We start from the raw sequence: 20,798 nt of genomic DNA, 5'->3' as shown, positions 1-20,798 counted from the left end.
GACCGGCTGAATCGATCCATACGAGGCACTCTCCCCGGCGCAAAGGCCCTTCTCGCCCTCTCGCTCACTTGCTCGCTTCTCCCTGGCGCTCAGACACACGCAGCTTTCGTATGTACGTGAACGAGAGCGAGTGAGATACTGCTGTGAGTTGGGGGGGGTGGAAGAGATGTACGTGTCGGGGCTCTTTCTACCCGTTATCCTCCCCATTTCACCCTGGCTGGTCACGCAAACTTCGGCTCAAAAATTTCATCCCAACTTTAGTCGAGTTTATTTTTATGCTCGACAAACCAAAAACCTTGACTCGGCAAATTACCAGCCACACATGTTCGATATTAATTTTTTTCTGAGCGTCGAGATTGTGCGTTTTTTTTATCTTACATATATATTGAAAATTGATGGATTGTTTAAAAAAAATCATTGAGTTCGATGCAATATCAGTTTTAAGATTTTTTTGGCCCTTCCAAAGGCCAAATAGAGATCATCCAAAATTAGTTAATTAATTTCTGTAACGCTGTCGCAGACTAGACTCTCCCCACCACTTGGATTTTCCAATCCCCCATTGAATTTTTAACGGAATAATATTCTATCTACGATATAAATTGAGATATCCATCTCACTGATGAATGTTACGATGCTGCGAGGAGCTAATAGAGAAATTTTGGCCGCAAACGGAAACCGTTATGTGCCCCAGCCTCTATTTAGAGTCTATTTAGTACCGTAGCCCCCGTACGTACAGCGCTTTTCCAACTTCCCAAATGTGTGAATTTCACGTACGCCTGCCTGTGAGTATGCGAATGTGTAGAGTCAAGGGGAATATACCGAAACGGAAGATAGGTCTCGATACGAAAGTTTGGAAGTGAGGGAAAGGGTGAGATATAAAGACGCTTGAGAATACAAGATCAGAAGGGAAAGTAATCATCGAAAGTGTTTCTCCGTATAGTATACATTTGTAGAAATTAACTCCGTTGAGTTTATTCGTAATTGAACTTTGTTGAAAACGCGAGAAAGAAAATCAACCCACTGGGGCAGGTAGTTCCTCGCGTTCGAGGGTCCCCTAGATGTCAACAAGGCCCTAAGACGCAAAAAACCGCGTACAAAAGAGTTTATTTTTTCTCGCACAAAAATATTGAAGTGAGTTTTCTCGTCCACCTATTAACCATATTTCAATTGTAATTCCATTATATTTAAATTACTTGTGTTGGATTTTTCATGAAATAAATAAATAGAAAGCAAAAATCAATCTTATGCTCTTCTGAGTGTTTATACTTTCAATTGAAAAAACATTTTTATGGACTGGAATTCTGAGAAGTGTGAGGTATGGTGTTTAGGTTTGATTTTAAGTATGTAGACAAAGTGGAATGAATAGAACTCTTTGAGAGCATCTGACTAAAAGGTCTAGGGTATTGTTTCCCTTTGTAAATCTAGTTAGTTCCTCTAAGGAATCGGTACAGAGCGGATGTGTCTTCCGAGCACAATTATTTAAGTTAAATAAAAAAGTAGAGAAATAGTTTCAATTATTTCCAGAATTATTATTTCAAATAACCCATTACCAATAACTTGAGATTTTTAATCCATCTCCTCTTCTAAAAACCCGAATGGAAAATAACGATAGCCAACAGATTTAATTTTTCTTGAATATATATTTTTTTCATTATAAAATTAATTTAGGCTGTATTGAGACTGCTTGATATGTGTGGACAAAAATGAATCATCTGTCTATAGCTTTTTTTTTTCAGTCCATCTCAGTATGTTATAGTTTTTATAGTTTTCCTCCAAACAGTACCGAAATGTTTAGAATGGTTTTAATAAATGGAACCAGAGAAGAAACAGAAGGGAATTAACGAATAAGGGCCTTTTGTCAAATGGGTCTAGAGAATCAAATGTTTGGTCACTGATAGTCAGTTGATCTGAAGACATCATACGAGAAAGATAAACCTTCTGCATGCGATAATAAAGAATTAAAGTTAATAGTTAAATCGTTTTTATATGATTGAGACAATCGATACCCATAATCCAATAGGGTGCCATGAAATCTCAAGAATTACAAAAAAATATTGGAACATTGAACCCCCTCGATTAAGGACCCTCGATACAACACGAAAACAGCTTAACGACAAAGTAATACACGAAATTATAATCAGTGAATCAATCCTCCGGCCATTTCAGTAGTGACTGCAGCTGTAATGCTCATCATCAAGCCGAGAATATCGTGAGTAGAATGAGATTGGTGGAACCATAACTTGCCTCCCCCCATCATCTCTTGTCCCTTTATAGCGAAACCGGGGATATCTCCGTCTCCATCCATCGATACTGGGTCCAACGATGAAGTTAATATATTATCGACTGTCCTATAGTCACACGACATATATCTCTGGATTATACATAACCCAAGTGTTGGCTTGGAACTGCCCTATCGCTTCAATCAGTATCAACACTGCAAATGATGTGATGCCTATGAAAATCGGATTAACCTAACGATCAATCGAAATGATTATATTTCGCTCGTGGGCACTAGGATATGGGTACATCAGTGCTGAATGACGTTTAATAAGAACGTCATTTAATCTGTTGGTGATTGCTTCTGGGATTGAGGGGTGTATATTAGTTGAGGAGAAATGGAAAAGAATTTGGGATGTGTCATCAGGGGATGAATTTAGCGATTTTTTTTTTTATTCATGACTTTATTATTGTTAGACGGTCCTAACCAGAGGTGCAATCAGTCTCTCGGCCATTTTACACCCTGCCTTTAGGCAGTTTTCATTCATCAAATAATATTTTTTATTCTATTTTTTTATTCTATTTATTTAAATATATTCACTTATTTTTACCTTAACCGCTGTCCTACTATCTCTCGAGATTAAAGATCTACTATTTAAAAATAGGCAATAGATTTTTAATGAATTTAATTCACACGTTGAATTCAATGTAGTCCGTTAATTACGTATGATGCGTTGTCAATTAGGACGATCAGTGAGTGGTAGTGTGTGCAGCACAACAAAAGGGAATGTCAAACATGATCATTTGCTGGCTGCATTCAAAAAGCATATTCCCACTGCAACCCTTTCCCAAAACTCCCATGGAATGCAATGCTTTACCATTTCATTCTGAACGAACTTACCGTTGCCATTCTTTCACCAACACTGATAGGGTGGATAATACTGGCCCATCGTCCTAAATGCAAAACCAAAATGTAACAATAACAATATAATGAATGATCCTTTAAATATTTCTAGTATAAATTAGTTTCTGAATGATTGAAGTATGTTTGCAAAAGCCTCAGAAAATTCGTTTAATTCCTAGTCGAGCTTAATTCGTGTGAAAAAAACTAATGAGCCCACGTAATATTGCTCCCCCCCCCCTCCCCCCGCCGGGGTTCTTATTTTTTACAAAATATAAAGAATGAAGGGTAGAGACAGCTGTCAGAGTGCAAATCCGAATATCAAAAGTACAAAAGTAGAATCTCGTTTTATTCTTATTTTTTTTTTGTGTTATTGCTTCGCTCTCTTATTCTTTTAGAGGGGGATACTCAAGAGAATCAGGGGGTGAGCAGGAGGAATGGGAGAGGAAAGTGAGTGAGGGATGGTAAAGGTTGTTGAGGAGTGGAGTTGTGCGGGTGTAAGTGCTGTTTCATGTTCAACGAGCGTCCCTTGCCTCGCTGTCTGTCTCGCTTTTCTTACCCTCTGATGGCACATTTTACTTCTCCCTCTCAACGTGTATGTCCTAACCCCACTCACGCACCTATTTGCGTGGATGGGTAACAATGGAGGGTTTATTTATATTTAAAAATATGTTTAGGATCGCTTGAAAAAGTCTATTGTTCACGTACGAAGTTATTTAGTCTAGGAAATAGTTCACTACTGCCAGATAAATTCTATTGCAGAGAACGCAGGTGTTGCAATGAAAATATGCAATTTTAGGGAGGGTAGAAGTGATTAGAATAATAAATTCATCAATCCCATTTCACTTAATTGTTTCATATTTCTCCCAACGCTAATAATTCACCATAAATTTCTTAGAGTAGTAATTTTTCGTGAATTCCCGCATTTTCCAACCGACTAGCCCCCGTACAATACCGTAATTTCATTATATTAGTTAATTTAATACGAAAACTCTGACATTATGGATATGTCTCTTGGCTCCCGTGGGAAAAGTGCGAGAAAGGCAAAATACAGACGGACGAGGGGATGTAAGTGAAAGAGGATGGTAACGAAATTGTAAGAGGGGGGAACGAAGTATAAAGCTTGGCACGAAGCCTAGGTTGAGAGTAGTTCGAGAGTTCGGAGACAGAAGGCGAGATCTGACTTGTTAATTTTTTGCCCTTACCCACCCCTCTCCCATCATCCAACTGGCATAAATTTGAATCGGCTCCCGGAAGATTTTAATTGATTTGACCGCAGCTTCTTCGTCCTCTTCTTCGTCTTCTTCTACAGAGACGGGGTGACTTCATTGATAGTCATGTACTGAAAGGGCATTTCTTAACATTCCCTTCATCATGGAATCTACTCATCTGGCAAAAGGTGAATGTAAAAAAGGGAAATTCATGAATCTCGAAGAGACAAACATTGGACTCTGACTGAGCAGCTCCATGTGAGTCTCTCTAGCAGAAAAATTCACCGTCCCTTGTAGCAACCCCTTCAAGTTAACCGCCACCCCCAATAATCATTAAATTCTCTTTATATTACATACTTGCGGCATGAATAAATCACAACTGATGCAGAAAACAAAGGAAGATGAACATGAAAATCCATTTGATCTTCTGGTGAACTAGAGAAAACGAGTGAGCGAAAGACGGGGAAGGGGGTGGAAACATTGAATAGACAGAAGAGGGGCCCGTTTTCCGTTGGGTTGGATAAAGACAAGGGTAGGGGTAGTCTGAAGGTAAAGGCAAGGAAGCGCTCAGGGCGTTTCTGACAGTATGCGTTGGCTGTAGGTGGGAAGAACGTGGGTAAAGGTACTGTGTGTTTCAGGATTGGGTACGAAAGCACGAGCCAGGGGAGATGTTTGGGCGAGAGAAAGAGAAAGAGAGGGAGAGAGTGAGAGAGCTGCCTGATAGAAGGGAATGAGGTGAATGGGGAATGGGTAGGGGGTTATGGCGTTCTTGCGTCTCGGCTTGTACCCTCAGCATCTCGCAACCCCAACTTGGCGAGCCATTGAAATTGCAAATGCGCATTATGGATATTTCCCTATAGAGCCAACTTGAATACGTGTATCTGTGTGTACTAACGCCACTGAAGTTGTCTAACCACCGTCATTTTAACGCATGCGTTGAATATTATTTTTTTATTCAATTCTTATTTCATCGTATTTCAACGGCTTTTGTCATTATGTTTTATTTAGTTATTTACTTATTTTTTTAATCTGATTCCCAGTAGTTGTAGGTAACTTGTTTTTTTTTCTATGCGTAGAACCGAAAATAAAAAAAAAGGCCGTACCTGATGCAATTTGTGTTTACACAGGGTTCACTGTTGAACCGAATGCATTGGCTTAATGTGCAGCCACTGGATATTTATTTATCTTGCAAACAGAAGCCACGGAACAACCGCAGCGATGGGTTAAAGTGTGGTTTGTTCATATTCCATTCAATCACATAAGCTAAACAATTTTTTTTTCAGTGCACAGAGGGATAAAATACAAGTAAAGCGAGTTTCAAAAGATAAATAGAGATTGATAATATGTACAATTAAATTTGGGTTGCGTGTCAAACATGCGAAATAGATTTATTATTTTGTATTTTAACGATCCCTTTTTTTAGTACAATCTAAATTTCTACCTCTAGCGAATTCCCCAATAAATTAATAAAACATTGGAAAATTTCAGGCGCATCTTTTAGAGTATAATAAACATATAGAATTCTTTTGACTGTTTTCGGAATATTACTCATTTTATCTTTCAACACATTTTCTCTTTAAGATTCTACATCGTTTTATTAAAATAATTCTCAATTCCCTGCACCTATAAGGAACCGTTGTAATCCCTTTATTGAAGGTAAACTCTGCGCGTGGAATTACTTTATAGATTCTTTTCCCCAATTGCTATATTGTCGACTGCAGTAATCATTCTTCGGCTTAATACTAATTCGTTATTAGCAGGATTATTGCTTTTTCTTGACCCTGAGACATTTCAAAATCCATTTTGCACTTCCGTAATTCTTTATCCAACCAGTGTTGTCGCGAACATCATAGCAGAAACATCTCAACGAAGATCTTTCCCTTCCTTACGATATCTGTGCATTGTAGTTCACCTTTCCTTTATAAAATATATGTGAAATTTTGTATTGAAGGTGTTGTGTATAATTTAAGTGAACTCACATTCTCCGGAAAAGAACATTCAGAGGACAGATTCCTAGAATTTACAACTATAGGAAATTCAAAAGCGCATATGGTATTCCAACGAATATAAAACAATTTGTGTACTTTAGCTTGTGCTCTTTATTATTGGCACGAGGAAGGTATGACTAACCTAGAGGACCGGAGTCCAGAGACTGAATTTTTACTATTTGAAAAACCTTTACTAAGGGAAAAAACAAGAGAACGTTTATGACTCCAGAGAACAGAGTTTTCTTTGAATACCACATCCCAGGTGGGAAATTACTAATGGCCCAGGCTTCACCCAAGCTATTCCCAAGACTAGGTAGACTTGCATCAGACTTGACATCCAAGCCTGGATCAATAGTGGATGAGTATTGGAATGTAACGTGGGGCCAGGCCTGGTGACGAGGGCTGGCCCAAGCTAACTTATTAAGGCTGGGCCAGGTCTTAGAACCAGCGCCGTTCCAGGCTCATATATTAAAAAATGCCTAGACTTTATTCAAACAGTTTATAGTACTGAACATATCCAGATAAATTACAAATGAACCAGATATCCTGTGGCATTCGAAAGCTTACTTTACACTTATGTAGCAATATGAGGTTAACAATTAGGCATAATACCATAGGACATTGCCACCCTTTGGTTTCACGTGTAAGTAAAATCATCATGCCGCCTAGTTAAAAAGAAATAAATTTCAGCCAGTTCATCAGTCTGGGCCCAGGACTGGTCGAGATGCTATGAACCAAGACTGAATGAACCAGACTTTTCCCAGGCTTGGCACAAGCTTGGTACCCAGGTTTGATATCCGGGAAGGATCCAAGCCTGGGCTTTCTCTGGTGTGACTAAGATACCAAGCCTGGTGGAGTCTAGGATCACCAAAGCTTGGTCAGCCGGGCCTAATCCACGGTTGGCCCGGGCGTGAAGCTTGGCGATTCCTACCTGGGATATGGTAAGAATCACAACACTCTCAAGTTCGGAGCACAACTGATCATAAATTAGTCCTTTTCTGGAGACTCTTTCAAACACGTTATAAACCGTGTCGAGTGATTTTTGAAGATAAACAGAGGAGCTGTGTTCTAATTTTTCAACATTCTTATTATTTAACTTGAAATGTACATCATCAGTATCGCGAAATTCCTCGTTTCACTAATTAAACTATTTCTAGCCCTGAAATAAACTATAGAAAATTACTAATTGGCAATATAAGACTTACCCATTTACCTCTTTACAAATTAATTTCTTGAAAAGTGTAACGAACTTCCACCCAGAAAAATTGAAGTTTTCGAATCAATGAAGCTTTTACCAACTGATCGTTTGCTGCGTAATAGAATTCCCGTGAAAAAAAAAAAAGTTCGAAACCGTTCAAAATGATTTCTGGTTTTATTTATAAACAGTCCCCCGAGTACTTTTGCATGCGAACGTTCATTACAGCCGTTATGGAAGCGTTCCAATTTGAAGAGCCGAATGGAAGGCGCTTTTCATACCCAATTCCTATGGTAGATAGGGGAACGACGCATCGTATGTATGAATGTTTCATCGATTCGTTTTCAGCGAGGAGTGATTACGGGTAGTGATGAAGCCAACGACTTGATGGAGGGTTGAACGACACACGATGACATGATTTATTCATGTTACGCTGTGGTTCGATAATCGATGGAATTTTATTCACGTATCATCTCGAGGAGAGATATCCACAATCACGGATCTCATTAGGGCCCGAGCAAATATAACCGTTTGTGAATGAACAATGATGCTATAGATGCAACGAGACGATGATAAATTTGTCAGACGTGGCTAGATAACTGTGAGCGGCCAAGTTAAGCTCCTCATTCAAACGTCTCTTGAGAATAATAACACACAGGTTTTCACAAGAAACTGGCAAAAAATCTGTTTCTGGAAAAAATATTCCTTTCAAAACTGAGGAAAAAACATTTTTCCGCCGAATTTTAAAAAACTCAAAAATGAAATCATGATCACAACATATACCATTGCTTCGAGTTTGAATCGAGCAAAACTAATATGAAAGAATGGAAACTTATTGAATTTTTGAGGATTTCCCCAAATACAAAATTCACTCTTTCTCCGCTGAAAAATACGTTCTAGAACTTTATGGTGGCAGGGCCCCGAATGTATAAAAAAAAAGGGGAAAAGTTTTTATTACTCGCTTGCTTAGCAACATTTGGCGACCAGAAGTGGCCATGGGGCTATAAAATAAAAACCTTTTCGGGGATGGAAATGTTCTGGTTCATGAGGCCCAAAATACTATTTATGAGTTCAGTCTTGTGTGAGAATCTCTAGACGAACACACCTCCTGACTTAAGTAAAGCCAAGTATAACGATTAAATATAAAGTGTGCAAAATAGACCAAAAGTGTTGCTTATTTGAATCCCATATTCCAATAAAAATCGTCTTTCCTTTCTGGAGGCGAGAAAAAAATTTTGAATAATTGAATTCAAAGAGCCATTTTTAAACAAATGGCCCAACTTAGAACTGATTCACTCTGGATAATTGACAAACTCCACCGGATGAACACCTCAAGCGGTTATTTTAGTTGAGTTGAAAATCCACAGTCGATCCCGAGGAGTTTGACAAATGTCCCGGAGGAGACTCCTTGTCGCTTGGACTATCCGAGGTCACACCCGTACTGTGTGGCATACTTCCACTGGTGTATGCATGAGATTCAGTGATAAGTGATCGTGGTACCCGGAGCGAAACTCTAATTAATACCTCGACGGTTCGTTTGAGCCCGTGACATACGAGGCCCGTCGTTCGAGCCACACAGAATTACCCCCAACCCTTTCCACATCCAAACGCTAACTAACATTCCACTTCTCTCTTTGACTTCTGGGCTTAGTTGTTTCGTAGTAAATCACCCAGCAAGTTTCACACCCCGTGGATTCAATCTAGGTTATTCCTCTGCCAAGTTGAATTATATGAATGAGTGAAGTGGCCAGATAGATCAATTTCCCTCCCCACCTGTTCCATTTATTGAGGGAGAAAAATAGTGTTGTCAGAACATTTTTGTAGTATCGCGAATAATTACGGGGAAATCCCCAGTGTAGAAATAATAATCTAGCAGATATTTTAGACAGCTGTTCTTCGTGTTTTATTAAGAGAGTCTAGGACTATAAGTTTATACAGTAGTTTTAGCGTAGGTGCTTGTGGGGAAACCCCGCAAATAGACAGATTGGTACAGGAATCCATGCCTGTACTATAGAAGTAAATAGAGGGTCATAGTTTGTGGGTTTATGAGGCCCACAGATGTGACAGGCGGAGATCGGTGCGCCCAGCGTGGTCCAGGGGCGCTAGGATCATGTGACGCGATTAGGGCCCAGTCCAGGGTTGAGAAGAGGGACAGGGTCAGAGTCGTGATTTAGCAGCGATAGACGTTAGACGTGTTTTTTAAGATAGACGTAGACTTAGACGTTTTTGTGTTGTGTGTTCAAGAGTGTGATCGAGAGTGCATTGAGAATTGTGAAGTGTGTTAAAGACTAGTGAATATAGTGTAAAATTATTGTACACCTTTTTACTAAAAATAAACTGTTTTATCTTTTTAAAGTGACCCTACATTTTTATAAAAAGGGCCCAACACACTACAAAATTGTCAAATAATCTTTCCCTGTAATAATATCATGGAAAATTAAAGTGCCAAAATCGAGTATTTATTTTTATAAAAAATCATTCCCATTGGAGGGAAATAATTATTCACCCAACGAATGAATTTGTTATGAGGCGTTTTCGCAAAAACATCGAAACACACCAGTAGTTAAATTTATTAATTAAAATCGGGCAAGTTTGATGGTGTGGGGGGAGAGGTTGTGCAATACTCCACGCAGGGAACCCAGTGCGGTGAGGGGATGAAAAAGTTTGCTATAACCGCAGGACCCTCTTGGTCTTCTCTGGCACACGTTGGACGATTACGTGGGTATTGATTAAACCCTCGCAACACTTTGCGGAAACCCGTTTACCTTCTCTACTCCGTGAACATCAAGGGGGGTCCCTTGCCCTTCCGTCTTTGGTGCGGGTCGTGGTGGCAATTAATATTATTTATCGACGTCTTAATCGGCTAGCCGCATCTGAATACCGCTATATCTACCAAAAACCTCTCCACAACCCTCTACAACTTTTTTAGCCATTGCCAAACGATCAACCAACAGGATCAGCTATTTCCGTTGGAAATATGCAGAGAAAATTTTTTTTTCATTTTCCAGAATACTGGAACAAATTGTTTACATCAATTTCACTGACATTCTCCCCGATAGAATGTGATTTTGGCCGAAAAATTCATTCTGTATAGAATATATTGTTTGTTTAGTTGATGTATAAAACATATATTCCCAAAGTTTCGGAAGTATTATGATGCCCATGGGAATCATTCCCAGGGACCATCATGCTGGTAACTGTAGGCCATGGACAGCTCCTAATGGGAATAGGTCCTGTGGACACAGGAATAATGATTATGTCACATAGTAAGCTTTCCCCTGTTGCCTTGTGATTATTATCGTGTCGGAGGAAGTAGTACATTTCACAGAAAACTACGCTTTGAAAATATAATCATGAGAACATTAAGAGGATGACATTTAATGGATGTTTAAGATTACATAAAGTTAATTGAGAACACATTCACTGCGTCATTATAGTATATGAACGTTCGAAAAATTTCCAAACTTATTTTTAAGGCTAATTGACTCGGTATCCTTTTGGAGATATTCAATTTCTCCTCAATTTTCTCAAATCCCTCAAGAAAACAATGTAAAACTTGAAAAATTCGATGGAAATACGTAGAAACAGTTCTCGAGGGAAAAGTGAAAAACTTTTGGACAACTCAGTGGAACTCCGGAATTGAATGGCAAACGATACTCGTTAAGTATACGATTCCTCCTTCGAATCCCTTGAGATAACGATCGAATAACTCGAAGGACTCATTAGCGATGGGACTTTCTGTATCGAAAATTGACCGTATAGTCGGACTTTGTAAAACGGTGCAAACTTAGTGGGATACAACCTCCAGGGTTTGAGAGCGATTGGTTAAGGTATCTCACGTTGGTTGGAAAGGGTGAGGGGATGAGAGGAGGTCTTATAACCCCATTTACTTGGCTACACAGAAACATGGTATCTTTGCTGGTGAAACTCCTTATCGTTGAAGCTTGCTAAGAAGCCCCGAGGACTCAATGATATACTTCGTATATAAATTGTATGATTTAGTTGAATATATTTGGAGTATATACTGATCGATAATACGGGGGCAATTATTACTGTGATTTTATGGTGTTAATTAAGTCACTAGCCCTCTGGAAGTCAAACCTTCGATGTAAATTTTTTTTTTAACTCAAAAGACTCAACAATAAATTTAGAAAATATTCCAACGATGATAACGTACAATACTAAGGGCCTTTAACACTCATCCACTGTATCAATCCAGGGTTGATACACTCGAGCTACCAAATTAATATCACTCGAGATGTTATGTTTATTTTAAAGTCTCTCCAGGTATTAGAACTGGGGAGAAGAAATTTAATTGTTAAAGGAGATTAATAATTACGTAACACGGACACTGGGTGTATGAAAACACTATTTGCTGTTTTTTACAATGTTACTAACAAGACTTATCACTTCACACTGCCTTAAGTCTCAGAAACGAACTGAACTCCCTTCGTTTTTCCTCGTACCAGAGACCAAGGAAGCGTAGGGAAAATGTTATACCACAATTATTTTTAGTTTGCTCTGATTGGTGGACTCTATTGATGGTGGGAGTAGAGAGGGTGTGAGTTGAAGAACGGCAGAAATTTGACATTTTTGAAGTCATAAATCCCTGGCCAGACTCTTCTCGAAGTGTGTCCAGCATATGGATGCTAGTAAAAATTGGGGAGTTCCCCACCCTAAATAACGAGTTCGGAGGTTCTGGGTCTTCGCGCGATTTTATGGTTCAGAGACAAAAAGAGGTGAACAATTGATGGAGACGATACATCCACCTTTCATCTATTTGCTACCAACAATAGTGTGTCTGGTTAATCTAGTATCTTGAGAATGAGCACAAGAAGAAGGCATTGGATATCAGTTCCGTGACTGGTCGAAGGAATTTCCCATTAAAAATACTTTTTCAATTTACAGCGATCCCCACTTAAAAGGACATAATAGGATTTTTTTTTTCAACTCTTTCTCCGTTGTTTCCTCTTTATTCTTCAATCGAGAGCCGATTATGCTCATCGGTGGAAGCGAAAGCAAAAACCTCTGTAAATCCGACATTGATCTCCCCCGTAGCATACACTACAGCAATGGGCGATGCGCCAATTCGACGGTTTGAGTTCGACTGCAATGCCGGAATTTGTATTTTCATTTCCGTAGCACAGTGGTGGTCCATTTGTAACGGATTGGCTTTTACTAAAATGCCCTCCAGACGTAGGGGCGGCTTATGAGTGCCCTATATTGATCCCTTTGGTTACATCCAGCGAAAGCGAAACGAGTTAACAAGAACAGTCGACCACTAATTGTGCGATCGAAACAATTGTTTGATGAAAAGAATGAAAATTAACGTTGACACTTCGTTGAGGAAACACGCACCTCGACAGCTCTCAATTACGGGGTTTTTCATCAACTACGGGAGTGAATGGGGAGAACTTCCGGTTAAAAAACATTGATTGAGGATTCATTTAACTGGTGAAGTTTCGGGATACATGCGCAAACGTTTTCACACTTGAGGACTGATGTACAGAGGATAATTATGAATTGTTGGGCAAGTGAGTGGACTTACACCAGCACAATATTGAATTAAAAATTACCTGAGGCAATGTAATCATAACTAATAGGTGTGTTTAAGCTTACCCAGGTAGAAAATCACCAATGGCCCAGGCTTGGATCAGGCTTGGCATCCAAGCCTGATCAGTAGTGGATGAGCATTGGAATGTAATGTGGGGCCAGGCCTAGTAACGAAGGCTGGCCCTAACTTATTGAGGCTGGTCCAGGCCTTCGAACCAGCGCCGTTTCAGGTTCATATATTAAAAAATGCCTAGGCTTTATTCAAACAGTTTATACTACTGAACATATCCAGATAAATTACAAATGTACCAGATTCCCTGTGGCATTCGAAAACTTACTTGATACTTGTGTAACAAGATCGGGTTAACAATTAGGCATAATACCATAGGACATTACCACCCGTTGGTTTCACGTGTAAGTAAAAAGAAATGAATTTCTGCCAGTTCGTCAGTCTGCGCCCAGTACTGGTCGAGACGCTATGAACCAAGGCTGCATGAACCAGACTTTTCCCAGGCTTGGCACAAGCTTGGTACCCACGTTTGATATCAGGGAAGGATCCAAGCCTGGCGGAGTCTAAGATTACCAAAAGCTTGATCAGCCGGGCCTAACCCACGGTTGGCCCGGGCGTGAAGCTTGGCGATTCCTACCTGGGTAGCTCAAGTAAATACAAGTAAATTTTTCACTCAATTTACTGGTATGGAACTGATCAGTCAAACTCTAAAGAAATTTGATTAAGATTTAAAGTTCTACGACGCATTACAAATTTCACATTAGAGAACTATCAATTAATCGTATCAACGTGGAAAAAGATAATTCCATTTTGTCGAGCTTCAGATCAACTGATAACAACTGATACCTGTACAGAAAGCCCTACAAAACTTAAGAAACGGCACCAGAATACTGAGGGCATGTGGAGGGTTCTTATCATGATATCAGAACTTCGACTGTCTCGCTGCTGTCGACAATTAGTACTGGAACGCTAAACTTGAACTGCTTAATTGAACTGGCTGGGGAACGGGGGGTTTCTGACTTTCACTCTTGGTAGAGTTCTCTGGGAAATCGAGAATTGGTTGACTCTTGGGTAAGAGGTGGGTTTACGCTTTGGAACCTCTTTGCTCATGTGAGTAACCCCCTGGACCTACCTCTGGGTACGACCGCCTCATTTGGATGCGGTCGAGAGGTAGACTGGTATCCAAGGTTTCATCCACTTTAACCTTCCCTACTCTCTCCTTAATAACCAACGTCAAGAACGATTTATAATTGGATAAAGGAATTTAGAGTCTGTCCTTCGTTCTTTTCATCAGCCGCTGCTTATTTTAATCAACTCGGACAGTGAGAAATATTCAATGAAAATTATATATCTCTTCTTATAGAATATTAAACATTCATAAAACTATTTCTAGATTTCAGAGAATCAGAAGAACCATCACTAGTCAAAATGTCCGACTCGATGAATTTTATTGAAAGATTATAACGAAGTAATGCGGCAGCAAAAAAGGAATAAGGTCTATTGCATTGGATGATATTTATTTTCCCTAACTCCACCTACTTATAATCTTGATACAGAGAGCTAGAATCGCTGCTAATCAAGCTAATTCCTAACTTGTAAAACACACAAGTCAACCAGTCGACATCCACCTAAAACCAGTTGTCACTAACGAGATTATCCCTTGTTAACTATTGAACCCTTCCGCGAGTTAACGAAAATCCTAGATCCTGTACAAATGACAAAAAGTCACTGTCAAACTCCAATAATTAAAAAAAAACATTGAAGGAGCCACTTCTTTGGAAAAAAAATCCCTCATTGGGCTTGAGAAGATTCGATTGAATTCGATTTGACTCGGGATTTAAAGCTAAAAGGGAGAAAGTTAGAGAAGTGAATGTAATTAATTCGAATTGATTTCAATCCATTTAGTCGTTTTCTGGGGAAAATTTCTCGAACCAAATGGCAATAAAAAATTGAAAATAAATCCCACTGTGAGCTCCATAAAGTCTGTGATCCAACAATGTTGCGTAACATGTTATTTCTTTGGGAGACTAATCCGTCAATCTAATCAATATCTAAAACTATCGCAGTCATTCATCACCTAGCGTATCACCAATCTTCGTCTTAATCGTTCAATATGTCCCCAACATCAATTTTGCCACACACGACATTGATTTCACCAAAAATCGGAGATGACCACTCCCCTCAGATTGATGACCTGCCTCACCTTCTCCTCCTTCCCTTGTCACAAAAGCCCCTCCGCCCCTCCCAGCTTTATCAGTATCCCTGAAATCCTTATCAAGCAACTAGTTAATCCGGCCGTTATCTACAACCTCCCAGTTTACCCGCCACCTCCACTATTTCTCATCCTACAACACAGACCAATGCGCTCCCTTCAATTATCTGTCTCGAGGTGTCATGATAAGTTATACGTAAAAATTTATATATTTAAAAAATTATCGTCGATCAGACCAATTTATGTCGCTGGTAATCATCCACTGCTCGTTACAACTCGACCCCTTTTCCCTGTCTCTCCCCTAGACTCAGTGACGCCTCAACCAGCATAGAATTCAACTCGGCAACTTCTCGACTTCAGCCAACGATAAATCTTGTCGTGCGGCTCTTTCAACTCAAACTAAAACCCAACACCAACGTTTTCACCACTACCACCCAATTTCTTCAGTACTCCACCGTCTTTTGTGACTACACCAATCCCAATGTGTCCTATACGATTTTCACCAACAGCACACACCAACATTTCATCAGAAAAAAAAAAAAAAACGGCGTTGTAGAACCGGCCACTGGCTCTTTCACTCTTTCTTTCCTTTTTCAACACAGACATAGACTCTCTACGGTCAGGCTACTGCACTCTTCATTCTTCTTCCTCCATACTCCTTTTACCTTTTTCTTCATTTTTTTCCTTTTATTTCACTGGCTTTCCCGTTTGTGCTTTTCGATTTTTCGTCTTCTTGTTTCATCCACCGGGGATTGAGGGGTAGTTAAGGAAAAAGGGGAGGATTGTGTGGCAACCACTGGTTCGCAACCCAGTTTTCTTTCCTTGGAGTTTACAGGCGCAAGACCGTAAGAGACCAAGGTGCCATTGTGGTTTTATAAGACGCCCAGGAAGGACGTTGAAGGGTGGAGATGGAGAAAGAGTTACGTGTGGGTGACTACTGGTACTGAGATACCGCTATTGCTTTTGCACAGGTTACAAGATTTTTTTTTTGACGATACGGGTAACTGATCTTATAGTTTCAGAAATAAATAAATTTATTTGCATTTTATTTATTTGAGCGTAACCAAAAAATAGAAATAAATAAATGAGAGCATTGTCAGTACAGAAAGTCTTGGAAGTTTGCGAGGGAAAATCTTGGATCTAAGAATTTGCTTCGACGGATAAGATAGTTAATCTTTGGTTGATAATCAGGGAATATCCAATTGCAATTTCCAACTTGCCGTATTCCCTCTTAACTTGCCACTATTTCCCAAGTCGTCAATTTTCTTACGGCTAATTTCCTTGAGCGGATTACAAATTTCAAATTGATCGCTTTCAGAATGAAAAACAAATAGACGCCAGAGGCTTCAACTCAACGAACCAACGAAACTATCTCACGTCCATCCTTGTGCCCGAAAGTTTTTCGATCAATTTCATCTCAGAGACGGTGGGGGAAGATCGTAAAGAGCCTCCGAGCCTCTTAATTTCCAAGGTTTCAGAAGTTTTTCACTGAGAATACTGAGAAACAGAGGGACGAGACACAGATTTTATTCGGGTTACTCCAGACATCTAACGATCAAGCTCCAGCATACAACCAGAATGTCCTCCTTTTCTTATCAACTTTCGTGAAGAATTTATTCAATAATCCGCATTGAAACTTTCAATTTTCCAAAATATTCATAGACACTCGTAATTCATTTATCGAAAGGAACTGGCTTTTGTATGGAATATTGAATTTTTCTTAAAAATTCGGACGAGAGAATAAATATTGAAGGCGAAAGAACTGTGGACCAGTTGAGAATTGGCAGAGATGAAATGCCAAAGTTTGGAGCGATTTAGCTCTGGAGGGACAAATGAGTGGAAAAAAATTCGATGGGGATGAGCAATTCACTTGACAATTTAGCCTGGCAAAATGCCAAATTCTGCACCCGAAAGGTAGAAGAGATGACTCCATTCCTCTCTTCCACGTAATTTTCAGCGATTAAAAAGTCAAGTCTAGTAGTATTAGTTGTTTAGGCTCGACAGATGACCCCGGGGTACAATATTTATTGATAGTCAAGAAAAAAATTTCTTTCGATTTGTTTGTTCATTCCTCTCTCCAGCTCATGAGGCATTATATATTAGATTTTATCAATTGAAATCCAGGTTAATGAAAAATAGACGATATAAGTAAGAGCAGTTTTATTTTATGATTATGTGTTCACACTTCGAGAGCAGTCGTCGAACTGACCAACGATCTTGAAATCTCAAAAACCAAAGCATCGTCATCATGGTTTCTTTCTTTCCATGAACAAAAATTTCTCTATATTATTTAATAAACATAAACTAGAGTTTTCGTCGTAACACCATACAGACGGTCTCTCCAGGAAACAATGACCTCATAGTAAATAAATTTATATAGGTCTTTTTTGTGTGGAATAAAACAAAGATAAAAGTGGGTATGAGTGAGATGGAAGTATGTCGCCAGAATGAGTAAACCTAGACCTGTAATATTTAGACGATTGACAAGATTTGAATGTTTATATGAAAGTATCGAATTCCCGTTGCGTGATAGAAGAAAGAGTCATTGTGAGATTAAGCGGAAGAGGGAAATAATTTTTGGGAATGAGTGCGACGTGTGTGGTACGTCTTCGTGCATTTATGTGGGTCCTATGAGTGGAATGAGTTTGAAAGAGAAATAGTGTGACAGAGTGAGAAAGAAAAGTATTATAAACAAATGAGTATGGATGGTGCGAGAGGACGATGTATGACTCAGTCTGAGGATGAGAGTTGACCAGTTAAGATCATGGACTTCTATTATACCCGATTTAATTTTTATTATCAGCAAATATTTTAAGTTTGATTAAAATTATTGCTGTTCCCGTACCCTGATCCTACAGTAATGTGATCGTATTGTCTTTGCTCTTTTCAATATTATACAATTACAGGTGTATTTAACATCGAATGAGCTTTGCAATTTGGCATATGGCCTCGACAGGGTATAATATAATACAAGACATCGGTTGATGGCCGAGAGCTCCACAATGTCTCGTCTTGACTCTATATGCAAAGAGGTACCTGTCAGATGGGACATCCCTTTCATCCGAATGGCCGCTATCTCCCGAGGATAGACACCGTATCCGCTGTTACAGTGATATATACGCTAACTCTTGCTTCTGTCCACGAGACGTTGTACTGACCACTGAATCTTATCCTCGCTGTACAGTTATAATCTCAAGTTAAGTCACTGCCGTTTCTAAAATGGAGACACTCCGTTGAAGGAAAAAAATTATTTTTCATCGAGAAAAGATATTTTCTTGTGTTAAAAATATGAATTCTTGGTTGAAATAATTTTGAAGCTGTGTCGCATTACTTTAAAAAATATCAAACAAACGTAAAAGCCACCGCGAGTTAAAATTATTATGGGAAAAGCTTCGGATCAACTAAATTCATTCTGAGCTTAAGAAATCCTTTCTGCTGTGATCTCGCCATTTCAATACAGATGTCTCCGTGCTCGGTACAAGCTAGCTCCTCACTTTACCTAGCACCCGAGCAGATATAACTACTTCCTCGAATCGAGTTAGTGTTTCTTGCAATTTAATTGGCCGCCCCCGTTGCCTCGAATCGCTTTCACGAGCGGAGGAGTTAGCCCGAGGTACAAGCTACCCCTGTCTCTTCTCCACCCTTAGCGTTGCTCTCTATCTGTGTCCCTCGCTTTGGCTATACTCTTCAATCCCTTTGATGTCACGCGCTCTTCCGTACGACTAAATTACTATCGCAAGAATCTACCCCTGTAAACGAATAGTCTCTTCTGTGTACTATCTAGCTGATGCATCCTGAAATCCTCTCTTTAAAATCGCTTTCAATTCTAATTTGTGTCTACTTTTGACTGGTATAATTGAAGCAATGGTGGAAGAGTTTTCGATGAGATTGAAATTTTATTTCTCCGAATGGAAAAACGTACTGAGGTGATATTGATCATCATTTGCGTCGAGATCGTTCCGGATCGCTGGGGGATAAAATTAAAACCCTAAAACTGTACAAAAGTTCAGATAAACTTCAAATGTTGTATCCAATTTCAGAGAATAAAATTTAATTGAGTAAAAAGACAATAACTCAACTCTTCTTTTGCGTGATTTTCCCCGCTGTTATGTCGAGCTCTCAAAACTACTCTCTCATACATTTAAATTATGTTTGTAATTGATTCGGCAGCGCGAACGTTTGTTTCACACTCGGCAACATTGTTCTGGTTTCGGACTAGCACAGATTTGACTGCGTATTTACGTAGAGAAGCAGAAGCATACGCAAACAATTCTGCTGGGGTTAGAGTAAGCTTTTGGCCTTCGAAATAGGGGCACTAGTCGAATGGAACGAGGTGATTCAGGTAAACATATATCGATGCCGGTGAATAGGAGAAATGGTGTGCGCTGGTAAATTCTCCCAATAAATTGGCAAAGAATCCGAGAGGATTGCCGCTACCGAGAATCTAAATTCACCTACGATAAATAAAGCGGTGATAATAATAATGACCTTCAAATGAGCATCCGAATTTGGTTTAAGCAAAAAAAATTCTAGTCCTTCATCGTCCAATTCTTTTAGTAAAATGGGATAATACAACTATCATGACAATCTCAAAGACAACAGTGACAATAACTTACAACCCCTCGTACACTCACTCGCTCATTATTGACCCCATTTATTTTTATCCTCGGAGAAATGCGTTGGAGTGACGCAGAAGATTCGGTATGTGGGTACGGTAGGTGTATGGTACCTCTTCCTTTATCTTTGTTTCCAAACCCGGGCGTCATATTCACCAGCTTCACTGTGCGCCGGTGAGCGCGTCGAGTGGCCCCGGGGCTATAGTCGCTCCTGGCGTTGGGTTCCCCATTATGCTAAACCGCAAATGGAGTCCTGCGATCGAGTGTCTTCCCACCCTTCCACCCCTGCCTCTTCACTCTCGCTCAGTCACCCTCTCTCTCTCTCGAGTTTCGCAGTCTCTCGGGGGTTTTACGATCGTGGTTGGTGGGTACATTCGTGAAGTTCTCAAGGTGTTGCGTTACCGAGAAATTTCATTCCTCGTTCAACGTGACGAACCGGACGTTTCATAAATGAGCATTTTCTTATTTGTTCTTTTATTTGCGTTTTTCTTATAAGTTTCTCGGTTTTTTTTTTCTTCACTTCCTTGGGTTATTGTCGTCACGAAGTTAGTCTCTGCGGCTTTGTTGGAATTATCTTGTTACTCAGATTTCCATCGGGGGAAAAAGAGAAACTCGCTGGCGAGGGGAGCGAAGTTGGATTTAGTTCTGCGGGAGGGGGTTAATTATAAAATAAAGGATTTCTCGAAGTTAATGATAAGTTGAGTATTTGAAAAATGCAGCGGGAAAAAAGATAGCGTCAATTGGAGCCAAGTTGGGTTCTGAAAATGTTGAAAAATTCATTTTTCAATTTCAATACAAATTTAAAAAATCGGAATCGTCAGTTTTAGTAATAAAAAAATTATTATGCTAATTTTTTTCGAATGGGCTTAATCTTATTGTGTCAATCCCCCTTATG

The 20,798-nt window shown here is 39.5% G+C and overlaps 1 protein-coding gene across 1 annotated transcript in view; it reads left to right on the top strand.

The window, feature by feature from the left end:
• The window catches only part of LOC135168930 (uncharacterized), an 80,687-nt gene that overhangs the window by 22,655 nt on the left and 37,234 nt on the right, over positions 1–20,798 (top strand). The gene's annotated exons all lie outside the window — the stretch shown is intronic.

The sequence above is a fragment of the Diachasmimorpha longicaudata genome, chromosome 13, assembly GCF_034640455.1.
Source record: "Diachasmimorpha longicaudata isolate KC_UGA_2023 chromosome 13, iyDiaLong2, whole genome shotgun sequence".
In the NCBI taxonomy this organism is placed as follows: domain Eukaryota; kingdom Metazoa; phylum Arthropoda; class Insecta; order Hymenoptera; family Braconidae; genus Diachasmimorpha; species Diachasmimorpha longicaudata.
The sequence above is the reverse complement of the archived record's forward strand: the minus strand, read 5'-3'. Positions and strand labels throughout refer to the sequence as shown.